Consider the following 13,710-nt stretch of genomic DNA (forward strand, 5'->3'; position numbering starts at 1 on the left):
TGCTCCCAGCAATGTCAGGTTTACCAGCAGCTACAGAAGCAGGAGCATGAAAATCTGCCCAGTACACAGTTAGCTGTACAAATGCGCTAAAAAAAAGTAGACTGGAGGTTGAAAATACGACAAACATTATACTAACGTATAATAATGTGTATAAACTTTGACAGTTTGTCATTATGATGCTATTACAAATAAAAATATATCGACTTTTATCACCTTTTCAAATCTCAGACAGTCTGCCATGTTTTCATCTGACCATGGCTCGAATCAGTTCAGCACTATTTCAAAGTCAACCACGCTGCTGCTTTTGTACAACATTCGATTTCCTTGTGTGCTTCAGCTTCAGATTAAACTCGGGTGGATGTGAACGTCTACTCAATTTATTTAAGTAAATAAACATGCAGCACTTGTTTCCTTTGCCACACTCTTAGTGATTGACAGCATGAGGACAACAGTGGGACATGTGTCCAAAGGCAGACCGAAGCTATTTTCACTAATGAACAATTCTGAATCACAGCAGGCGTCCACCTCAAATGTGCTCACTCTCCTCAAAACAGTCAGTGAGGTTCAGTGTTATTTACACAGCACCAAATCACAACAACAGTCGCCTCAAGGTGCTTTATATTGTAAGGTCGACCCTACAATACTACATACAGAGAAAACCCAACAATCATATGACCCCCTATGAGCAAGCACGTTGGCGACAGTGGGAAGGAAAAACTCCCTTTTAACAGGAAGAAACCTCCAGCAGAACCAGGCTCAGGGAGGGGCGGGGCCATCTGCTGTGATTGGTTGGGGTGAGAGAAGGAAGACAGGATAAAGACATGCTGTGGAAGAGAGACAGAGGTTAATAACAGATATGATTCAATGCAGAGAGGTGTGTTAATACAGCGGTCCCCAACCCCCGGGTCACAGACCGGTACCAGTCCGTGAGTCGTTTGGTCCCGGGCTGCGAGAGTTGAGGCTCGGGTGTGAAATTTATGGTTTTCAGGGTTTTTATCATTAACTCGGTTTCCCTGGGTCTTTCCCGTGTTGTAGTTGTGTGTCTTATTTTGAAAAAAATGTCTACACATTACCATAGTGACCAGGGAGCATTAAGGGGCAGAGAGGAGGATGTTACTGTCAATGTTGTTGGTGCATTTCAAGAGTAAGCTGCTAATAAAGTTACACAATTACACAGTGAATTCACATTTATTATCATATTTACAAAATACCACAGTTTTTGTCTCATTTTATTTTGTTGTATTTATCCGAGACACCTTAAAGGCCGGTCTGTGAAAATATTGTCTGACATTAAACCGTCCGTTGGGCAACAAAGGCTGGGGACCGCTGCATTAACACATAGTGAAAGGCCTGGAGATAGCACTAAATGAGCTATTCTTATTTACCAAATGCTCTGTGTTAAAGATTTGTGGACAGCTGGAGCAAACTGGCCCCAGTGTGAAGGAGAAGCAGCACTCCTCTTAGAGAACAGAGATTCACACAGCACCAGGACGGTGAGCCCAGAAACAGCTTTCAACCCTTTGAAGAACTATTTGATGACCACAGAGCAGTGAGCGCCTCCTGTCACAGATCGTTCCTACGCAGTCACCTGACCTTAACCCCACTGGGTATTTGTGGGGACAGTCGAAGATGGAGAGCACCAAACATTTCCTGGCATTGGTAGAGGCTCTTTGGAACATTGTCAGATAATTCAGGGGTAACATGGGTGACATACAAGCACTGAGATGTTGTTCAGTTCATGGAAACCTTTCAGGGGTGCAGAAATGATCAAACTATCAAATACTGAAAACCAATGCAAATTTCAGGTATAATCACCACTCTGTCTTTTTGCGTGTTTGCCATGGTTCCTTCGTCCTCACCATGCTGCACGTGTGTTTTATTCTGGAGTCATTGTCTCATCACAGCATGACACGGGCAGAAATAAACCCCACACACAGATGGCAGCGCTTTATTTAAAAAGCAGATCACATCACTCTGAGAACTCCTCCTTTTCTTTCAATAGACCTGTCTGCTTTTATTAAGCTACTGTTTGTGAACACATGCTCACACGAGTATAATCTTCATGTGAGTTTGAAGAGGTGCCCCTTGTGGCGCTCCTGTTGCCAGGCAGGATGTCCCCTCCCAGATTTCTGGCCCCTCCAACCGTTCCGCTGTCTGCCACTTTACAGTCAACCCACTGCTGCTTTTGTCCCCTACAAACATCTTTAGCGCCGCCGTCTGCAGGCAGGTATCGGCTCCTGTAACCTCCGGCTGTAGACACAGCACAAAAGATGCAGTCTGTGAGGGTGAAACACAGACACTCTGTCTGTCATCTGTGATCGTCTGTTGAGATGAAAACAGGCTGAGCCGGCTGCTGCTGTGACGAGGTGCATACAGTATGTGATTTGGCTCACTGTTGTCCGTCCACATGATAAACTACTGTACGTTCTGAGTGAAACTGAGATAGCATTGCGCTGATAACAGTCAGAGGAAGATGATAATGACACATAAAGTTATTGTCAATTGTTTTCATGTAAACAGGAAGGGCCACCTTCACAGATTAGACACATTCAGTTTACTTATCACAGGGAGTAGTACACAACTGATACAGATGATGTCTGCTGTGGTTATGCGGGCTTTGAGCTGAAGCCCCGCCCCCACTGCCAGTACTGCACCAATACAAGGAAATGTTCTGTGAATAATGATTCATCATTCAATTATCTGAGCAATGAACTACAAGTCCCACTTTGCATCAAAGTGGGCTATATGTGGCTCACAATGTACTTTGACCCCGCTGGTCTAATCAATTGATACAGATATCCTTAAAAGGCCTGTTATATACTCAGCCTGCAGTATACCGCCGCTCCGCTGGTCACCAGCATCACGTGATGCTTTGAGGTCAATGTGCTGTAGATATGAAATATCTAGTCAGAATGTATATAAACTTATTTTCTACAATTAAAATGCAAACAATGTGTTTGTTAGCATACATGAACTACATGTTGTACACTGAGAAGTAAAGTGGGCCTGATCGTGTCTGAATCACGTCCAGACGCTGTAAGTTCAGTGAAGCCTTCCTTTAATCGGCACTGTTTGACTCTCTAACCTTTAATTATGGTCGACCCTTTGTGCCACTCTGCTCCGATCCTCTTTAGCTGTTCTCTTTTCCCTTCAGTAGTTTTCTGCTTTGAGTCCTTTGTGTTGAGACACGTTGGTGTGTACTTTGTGCAAAGCTGACTAAACATTTTAGGCTGCTAATGCATGTTTGCTCCTGAAAATGGAAGACATGAGCATCTAACCAGGTCCAGGAGCATTTAGAGCGTTCAAAATTATAAAATGGGAGAAGAGGAGAGTTTTGCACTGTGCTGAGAGGACATGGCCTCCTTTGCACGTGTCGCGTCGGGTTTTGAGGATCGACTGGAGCCGTTACAGCGTCTGAAAAGGTTTAATGTATACAGCAGACTTTAAAAGCGGCCCAGGCAGAGGTCAGGCTGAACAGTCCTGTACAGCAGATTAAAGAGTGCGCAGTGAGGGCGAGCTTTGATGTGGGAACAATGTGACTCCTGCTGTTGTTAAACCCACAGGGAGCAGCAGCAGCTGCTGTCATCAGGAGCCTCGACCACATCACTGCTGCACAGGCCCACTGCGTCCAGCGTCGTGCTCAGCACATCAACAAGCACGCTGATGTTTTCATTGTAACCCGATTACGACAGCATTCCAGTCTTTGGGCTGGCAGGTAAACACTGTCACCATCTCATCTCCAGCAAAGTAAACAGAGCCAGGTTACCATGACAACAAAGGAATACTCATTAGTTTTCTTGTGCTGTACAAATTCCAGGCGACGCAGCAGATCAACATCACTTAAATACTCTAAATACTCTGTGAGCCTTAAAAATGTTTCGTCTGGATGTTTTCGAGGATGTTTTGCTTTAAGCTGCACTTTGAGGATTCTGTACTTTCTACTCAGCGTTTCTCCAGGGTTTGCTCTAAAGCTCGCAGTGTTTTGGTGCACCAAAGCAGCTCTTTAAAATACACATATTCATTTCTTTTATGTATTTATTATGCTGTGAGTGATTCAGCTTCTTAGAGAAGTTAGACACAGAAAAGAAAGCACTGCCACATTAGCATTAGTCACTGGCATTCTTATGGTGGCACCTCGCCCATTTGGACCTATTTTTATATGCAGTGGAAAAATAAAATGTAATCGTCACAAAAACACAAAGACCTTCCTGCATTTTGTGAATCTAATCATATTTTCCGGTTCTCGGAAGAGAAAGCAGAAGGACACGAAGATGATCCGGGGCCTGTGGGTACTGATGGGAGCTCAGGCTGAGAAATCCAGGGCTGGGGGTGACATCTGCTCCTGTGGTAGCTGGGCAAAGGACAGGAAATCAAAAGTAAACAAAAAGTTGATGTTGTTTCAGTGAAAGAGGAAATTAAATGTGCTTGTTCCTTGTTCCTGGTTTTATTTATAGTGGATTTTTCTTCAATCAAAGAATTTCAGCTAAGCTAAATAAGAACGCGACACAAAGAAAAGACCTGAAGCTCAAAGTTTATTCACATGTGCTAACCTGTTCTGTTGTCGCTTGTGCTCAGAGAGTGTGTACACTCCAAAGAGTGTATGAAGACAGAAGCACACGTAAGTGAACCAAAAAAAGATTTGCATTGATAGAAATCAGTGATGTGCAATGATGACCTCATTCTGGCACCGCCGGCCTTTCAGTGTTGTTGTGTATGTTTCCTGGGTGTAACTATGTTACTATAGCTGAGGTGTCACATGTACAGGAAGGACAGAAACAGGAGGATTTAGCTGAACAAACACCAACAGCACAACCCCTGAGTGCATGGCATGATGAGCGATGTGTCGTTTTTACACTTTGCTGTTTAAACCACTGTGCCAGCAGCGAAAACAGGCGACCTTTTATCAAACATGCTACTGCAGTGCGCAAACACTAAGTTCAGTTTTTCCAAACCTGAATTACAAAGTAAAATTGACATAAATGATGAGTCTAAAATAGAAATGACAAAAATGTAGCACGTTCATTGATTGTTCACTTTGACTCTATGAACTGAAACGTGAGAATGTGAAAGCTGATGTGTGTTTGTTTCCCTTTTCTCATGGGAAAAATGATAAATGACACACACATTACACAGAAAACAACACACACACACACACACTTCTAATCCCAGGTCTCCACAGTCCCACACCGGGACAGATGATGTCATTCACCTGTGGTGACAAAGACTCTTTTGTGCCTGTGCAAACACACACACACACACTGCACTGAATGCACACGTGGTTTGTTTTTGCAGTGGCAAACGGAGCATTTATCATTGGTTTGTTGTCTCGTTCATCAGAATGTGAAAGCCGCTCGTCTCACGTGAGCTAACAAGACGGATCGGGCCAGGTCGTGAGCGGGTCGGCAGGTTTGAAGAATGAGACTTGGTCCGCCTGCCCACCTGTACGAGAATGTAACATCTAAACAGCACAGGGTGCAAATGCATCAGTTACTGTGAAAACAAATGTAGAATACAGCTATAGACAATAAGTTTACATCTTTATGCTCATTGTTTGATTAGAGGCGCTGTCTTTCAGTAGGTTGTTGAAGTGCAGGGACGTTCTGACTGAACTCTGTGAATGTAAAAACAAACGTCACAATCAGCTCCTTAAAGTTAGCAGTAAAGAGAAGCTCTGCCCTCTGCATCGCTGTCGTCACTTTTAGAGCCCTTACATTTGATGCAGTGTCACAGATTTCTGTTGCCACATTGCTGGGATCCTCCACCTCCACTAAAACAAACAGCATAACATTCCTGTAACACCCCCACCCCCACCTCGGCCCCCCACACAGTCACTTCCTGTAGTGTTATGTTTCCAGCTCGCACTGACAGGTGGTAATAAACAAGTTTGCTTTAATCTGATCAGCTGGAAATTGTTCGGGAATATTCAGCACAGTATAAACATTACGAGGCCCATAAAGTGGATCCAGCTTTATTACCTGATCTCAACGGCCCGAGTCATAATGATGCTTTAGACCTCCTTATTAGACCTTACATACTTTACTTTCAGATGGTCGTGGATTGCTGAGGATTGTCGAGTCATCGTTTGTTCCAATCTGTACAGCTGTCTGTTTGCACTGTGCTGTGGGGAAGTCATCCCCAGAGCTGTTTCTGGATCAGTAGGTGCTGTAAAAAAAAAAATCACACCTGCCCTATCACGCCATGACATCATTGTAAAACACAACAGGTGCAAAGATACGGCTGAGAGATTAGCCCACAATCGTGTGAAGTGCAAATGTGGATCTGCACGTACACAGAGCAGCACATGGACACGCACGTCCGCCTGCAGCCCCACACACACATGCTGGCTGAGGCTCAGTGGACACTGGGACACTCTCAGCTGCACACACCTCTGAGTTTCTTTTATATCCATGTAAAACACTGAATAGTTAGGATATTGCTGAATACTGGTTTTAATTTGAACATTAATTCTGAATATTGGTACAGTCAGTTTAATGAGTAAAGTCAATATAAGAAGGTTCAGTCTTCATGGACGTTGGTTCATTAAGATCTCAACAGTTTTCCCACATAATGGAGGAAAAAGTCCAGGTGGAGGCAGCTGGTTTCTCGCTCGTGAGTTTGTAATCACTCTTCCAAATGCATCTTTTGTTTGAACAAGTGTCCCGACACGTGTGTGCTTCCTGCTAAACCAAATAAAGTTCCAGTAATTGGACCAAATGAAGTTTGCACTGGGATCGATTCGAGCAACAGTACAAAAAGTGGGCAAGAAAAAAAGAAGCGGTGGTGGAGACAGTGGTGCTGAAAGTATGCCTGACAACGTAAATGTTAATATGCTCGTGCCAGCGTTCATCAATACTGAAAATAATCAAGTTCAATACGTTTTATTCCAGTTTTCTGCTAGTTTCACTTTCAGAATCACCAATAAAATGATGCCTGGGTTACTGAGTGGGATGAAAATGTAATTCCCTTTTCAGGAATGAACAAAAAAATAAACCAGAAAAGAAAAGAAAACCTTTATTAAACCATTTTGAAAACAGTACAGAAAAGCAGAAGAAACCTGGAAACGTCCCTGGAGACTTCATATGTCACAGGTATGTTAAGAATACATGACGCAGTTATCTTGACACACTGCAGTATGTGCCAAAAGTCATTTCACTACTTTTGTTCATGCTGGTCGAGCACTCAGTGCAGCTCCAGTAATGTATAACAGTCCCAGATGGTCCAGAACTTACAGACAGTTTTAAAACACAGTAAAACCAGAAAACCCTGAGATTAAAACGCAGGTTCCACCATCTACACTAATGCTTCTGTTTCTGTGCTTTATTTTGCTTCCTGTCCTTTAGGAGAAGACCCTCGCTGTGGCGAGAGTATACAAAGTTATGGTAGCCTTTGTGCTGTATAGTGTTTTTCAAGCCCTGTTGAGTACCCACAATGCTTTACACTCACCTGAAAACCTGTTCAGCTGCTTGGTTAATGCAACGTAACATGCACTGTAAAAACAAAAATATCCTAAAAAAACAGTAATATTCCTGCAGCTGGGGCGCCAAAATAATACCAGAAAATAACAGAAAATAACTTTCTCATAAAAATACGGTTATTTTCAGTAATGACAATACAGTTTGTTGCCCTAATTTTACATGGGATTTTGCCTTTTTCAAGTGCTGTTAAACATTACATTAGGAACATTTTAATGTGATTAAACAATGAAATTACCTATAAACAAGGTCAATGAATGCGGCAATATGAATAATAATACTTAAATGTACAGAATAATAAAGTTAACAGTTGGTTTAAATAATAATAATGGATTGCATTTATATAGCGCCAGTGACCCTCAAAGCGCTTTACAATTCCACTACTCATTCACACACTGGTGGAGGCAAGCTACAGTTGTAGCCACAGCTGCCCTGAGGCAGACTGACAGAAGCGAGGCTGCCATATCGCGCCATCGGCCCCTCTGACCACCACCAGTAGGCTGTAGGTGAAGTGTCTTGCCCAAGGACACAACGACCGAGACTGTCCGAGCCGGGGCTCGAACCGGCAACCTTCTGATTACAAGACGAACTGCCAACTCTTGAGCCACAATCGCCCTAAATAACATTATTTGATGTAAAAAGAGTTTATAAGAATCATTTTATATATTTTTCCATAGCATTACATTTGAATTTAACAGTTCAATCTTTCAAATAACGGACAAATATTTGTGGAATTATGATACATTTGTGAATGTATTTTAACAATCTAAATATGCATATGTACAGACAGATACATTTAAAAAACAGGAAAATTATGTTTTATTACATTTACAGTGATTTTACGTTATTTTACATTTGAAATGTAAAATCAGTCTATTTATGTAAATTTAATGATATTCTAGAAAAACAGTACAAAACTGTAAAATACACAGTAAAATACTTTTATATTACAATTTTTTTTTACACTGTGGGATGTTTTCTTGGCACACTTTGGATGAATTAGTACAAACACAGCATTGTTTAAATGCTGACCATGTCCATCCGTCTGTGACCTCAGTGTTACCACAGTGTCCTGAGCACCCTAAAATCTCATGTCACAGCATTGAAATGATCTCAGCTCCTGTTGTAGTGATGTGCACCAGCAAGAATACAAGCCATAGGGTTAACCCTTCACATCCTGCGCTATCATAGCACACCAGTCGGTGCAGCGCCGGTAATTTGGGGTTCAATGTGTCGACAAAGGGTGCTTTAGCAAGCTGGCTTGAGGAGCCAGGGGTCAAACCACCGCCTTTCTGACCAAAGAACGATCCCGTCTTCTTTCTGGGTCGTGCTGTCCTGTTAGCATTATGCTGACACAACGCTTCGTGTGTGTCACGTAACTGCTGATTCAGGGTTTAGTTTGCCATCTACAGAATTTGAGCAAGTAATCAGCACAACCTCTGCAACTGTATGGAATCATTTTGCCGTGAAAAGTTCACCGGACTATTACAGCAATGAGTTCACTGTTGCCTTTCAATCCTGGACTTTAGAAGCTTGAAGGCGAATGAAATGAATGAGTGAATGACTGTCTCTACCCTCTGAAGCACAGCCAGCAGTGAGAGCAACACAGTTAGAACCTGTCACTAACTTTGTACCACTGCGTTCACCCGACTCACATGTGCTGTACTCACGTGCATGTCGGACAGAACGGTGTAATCAAAGCAGCAAAGGTTGAGGTCTCAGACTGTAGCTTCTTTGGGCATCAGGAGATAAAATGTGTCACTAACTGGTCTTGTCTACATGCAGGTGATACTGGGCTCCTTCCCTCTTGTGTTTGTGAGTCCTGTGCTGCCCTCTGCGTCCCCCACCTCCCCACATGTGAGCAAGTTAACCAAGCTTTAGATCATCTGAGAGGTATGAGCTCATGTAAACTGCACCTTCATCACACACTGTGTATTATTAGGCTGCTGTAGAGTAATGAGGGGCTGATCCAAGCACTGATGGGAAGGGACCACCTCCCATGTGAGGATGTGTATGCATACAGAGGGCTGTGTCCATGTTTGGACCATAGCTAGCCTCCCCCTCCCCCATAACACCTGGCCTGTTGTCCCGTCACCTGTCAAATAAACTTATGCCCACTTGTAAAAAGCTGCAAACACAAAAAATGAGAATCGAGCGCGTTTCCATCAGTGTGGTTGGATCAAAACAACGAATGTGAAACTTTCCTGAAGCTCACAGCTCCCAGGAAAATTTGTAGTAATGGATTCCTAAGTAGACGAGTGACTGTTAGAGCGCTTTAGTGTGGGCAACCTCGGCCATATTTCTAACTTTTATTTGAAGGCAGGAAAAAAAGAACTGTGCTATAAAATGAGAAGGAGAAACAAGTCCACAATTTATATTTCAAGCATCTAAAACAATCCTTAGATGAAGAAATAGGACACGACTGTGTTAATGTCCTCACTGAGTATAAATAACTTTTTATTGCATTGTCAGCTCCACACCAACCACATACTGTATCTTATAAGTACATGTCATGTGCAGTATAAAGAGAAGTACACATCTCATGGCCCAGGCATTTATTGTTTTTGCCCTGTGAGGGTGAGGGAGCTGTAGAGAAACTGACCTGCGTGCTCTTATCATCTTATATCAGTTGGTCAAAGGTTAACAGCTTTCACAGAAACAGAGCCAGCACAGAGCTGAGTCGTGCTTCTCTGAAGGACACCAAATACGGTCCGAAAGGCATCTAAACATTGGCGTTGCTCTATATCCCGTAGTCCTGCGGTCCTGGGGCACGTGCAGCAGTAAAAAGCACCTGCACATGGAAGCTGATTCATTTAGACCAGGGGTGTCCAACTCCAGGCCTCGAGGGCCGGGGTCCTGCTGGTTTTAGATGTGTCCGTGATCCAACACAGCTGATTTAAATGGCTAAATTACCTCCTCAACATGTCTTGCAGTTCTCCAGAGGCCTGGTAATGAACTAATCATTTGATTCAGGTGTGTTGACCCAGGCTGAGATCTAAAACCTGCAGGACACCGGCCCTCGAGACCTGGAGTTGGACACCCCTGATTTAGACTGACAGTGACATGATATGAATATGAGGTCAGAACAATGTGGCTGAACTCAAACAACAACTGGTGTAAACATCTTGAAGGAATGTCCATACAAACAGCTTCTTCCCCTGGGCCATTCACACTGTTAGCACGCACTATCCCCCACACCCCACCTCCACAATCAGAGCCACGGTCAGAGTAACCTTCATCACTCAGGCCACTCACACAGACTCTGCACTCAGACCGAGGCTGCTTGTTCTTTATTCCTGCACAGTTGGTGTGGAGCACCTGTAATTTTTCTTCTACATGCACAATGACAATAAAGGGCTATTCTTTGCTATTCTGTTCTATACAGAACGTGTGCACGTGCACGTGGATGTGTGCATGTCGGCAGTGTGCAGCAACAAGGCACAAAACCAGTGCATGATAACACAACCTGTGTGCAAATCACGTTACAATAAAACTAACCTTTGCTAAAATGACAGATACAGTTTAACCAACCTGCAGGGTTTAGATTTGGTTTTAGCATTGTTAGCATGTGCATGCATGTAATTCGAGCAGGTCATCTGTTATCGGGGTCGAGATTTCCACAAGAATGTAAAATCTGACTGTATAGGAAAAAAGAGATATTCAGTTTACTTCATCGGTTCATTAAATTTGATGCCTTATTTTTGTCCTTGATCTGCCTGTTGGTGATTATTTATGACACGTGCTTGTTAGGCAGCGTTTCTTTTGTTTGATTTACTGATGCTTGGTTTGCGATTGTGCCTGTTTGCATATGGATTCTCAGCCTACACAACCTAAGCAACCTGCTATCATGTAGATCACCACAAACCCACCAGCACATAGCTCACCATGGATGCTCAGGTTGAATGCTGATTGGTTGACAAGTGGGCCCAGATCAGGGAAGAGTGACAGTGGAGTTTACTGGGAATGGGAAAAGAATTAAAACCATCGTATATTTATAAACAGTGTGGAAAGTGACAGTGGACGCTCTCTATTGTTCTTCCCTGCAGACCAGGAACAGCACACAGGCTGGTTGGACCACATACTTTGGAGCCTCTATAGACATTGTCTGCAGGTAGCTGGGGTGTCCACGTTCAGCCCATAATAATGCTGAAAGATAGGTGAAGACTCTGATTCACATATTCATGTCCTCATGATGCAGGATGCAGGATGATATCAGCAAAACTATTTAATCAGTAGATATCTTGTATGACTTCATGTTTAGCCCAGTTTTTCTAAATCAGTGTGCAAAGAACATGCAGGAGCACACACGTCATTTTGTGTGTTCGTTCCACAACAACCGTGCAGGCGTCGCCCTGAAAGTGCTTGTTTACGTTTTGTACTTTCAGGTTCGCTGCTTTACGTGTCATGAGCAGTGACTCACACACGCAGGCCTTTGGTCACATCAGGTGTTGTGCATTTGACTAAAGGGGAACACCTGCAGTGATATCACTCACTGGGGGGCGTGGCCACAGAGAGGCCCATTACACAGATGGCAGCAGCACCTTGTGAGTCAGTGTTGAATTAAAGTTGTCAAATGTGACGTTGACACATTGTTTACTGTCACTGTTTTGGTGGCATGGCAATGGAGTGGTTCGCCCACACATGAATGCATTACAGTAAAAGCAATAAAGCTAATGTGGTGGATTTTAACAACAGCACTACTTATAGCAGAGGCCACGCTGTGACCGGTCCAAGCGTTAGCCTTTGGGCATCAGCTTGACAGCAGGCTGCTGCTGATGGAGGCCGAGATCTTTGGAAATGAAAAGTGCATTTATAGCTCCCCTTATGAAGCCACATTCTTGACTAATCCAGAGGATAGCTGTGTAGCACGGCTCCTCTGAGCTCATAGGCACAGCAGAAAACAAAGAGAAGGAGCGCCATGCCACTCGGCCTGAACCTGAGAGTCATTCTTACGGTGCGTTCACACCGGACGCGAAAGAGGCGAGCGAAAACGCCCAAACGCCCCTAATGTCACGCGTGCACATTTGCACCTCAAGCGTATCCAGGGAAAATCCACCGCGCCTCAAAATTGCATCTTTCCACGCGCGTGAACCGGAAATGTGGGAGGAAGTTGTGCCAGATGTGTTGTGCTGCAGATGTCCTCTGAATAAACACATTATCTTGTTAGCGGAAAGGTATTTGTACATCAGTGGGAAAATATCGGGACAGTAGGCGGGCTTGCTAGCTTTTGCACGGTTTCATTGGGTCAGTCTGGAAATTAAAAAGCAGAATGAATGAACTTACCAGGTTGCCCAATCTCCTGACTAATGTGCCTCCAAGCTAGGTCCATTTTATTCCTGTCTCGGTAGAAGTAGCAACATGCATCATTTAGCTCTGGATGATTAGCCACAGCACAGATGAGCTTTTCCTCCATACGGAGTGACTGGATCTGCCCCTTTGACCTAGTTACAGCCACGTCACCGGCCTCCTGATTGGTTGTCGGGCGTGATTTGACACCGAGTTCATATTTTCCAACTCAGCGTGTGCACAAAATGCAACACACGACCTGACGCGCGTGGTTTTTTTCGCGAGTCACACGCGCCACCACGCGGTACACTGACGCGCGTTTCACGGGTTTTGGCGTTTTTCCGACGCAAATCTGCCTCCGCATTTTCGCCGGACGCGCAATCGCGTGTCATCGTGCTCTTTCCATTGACTTTACATGTGAACCTGACGCTCTGGCCGCCTCTTTCGCGTTCGGTGTGTGCGCACCGTTAAGCCTCATGTTTATACAAATACATGTAGCTGGGGTGAGGTAAGAGCACAGTCCAGAACCTTCTGTCCAGTGGAGCCATGAGGGGCCCACAGGACTCTGTTTTCTGACTTCTTAGAATAGTGATGATGAGCACTTTATTTAGATCAAAATATCATTTTTTTCAAAAAGCCCCACAGTCACTAAAGCATAAACACCTTTGAAACCTTCCCTCATGTGACCAGCTTATGTTCATATGTTCAGCTGGAGCATCTGTAAGACATGCTTTCACACTGAACTTTACAGACCTTGAGGAAAAAATAAAAAATCAGCCCCTAAACTTCATTTCAGATTGTGCCGCCCAGACAACAAGAGGTAATCCAGCATTTACAAAGCAGGCAGTGAGTGTTTCACGTCACTGTGGAGGAATGTTGGCCCACTCATATTTGTTTTCATTCAGAAACACTGGACGGTTGGTGAGTATGAAAAGCTTCGTTTCCTCGTTTC

This window comes from Oreochromis aureus, linkage group 17, assembly GCF_013358895.1.
Source record: "Oreochromis aureus strain Israel breed Guangdong linkage group 17, ZZ_aureus, whole genome shotgun sequence".
NCBI classification, from domain to species: Eukaryota; Metazoa; Chordata; class Actinopteri; order Cichliformes; family Cichlidae; genus Oreochromis; species Oreochromis aureus.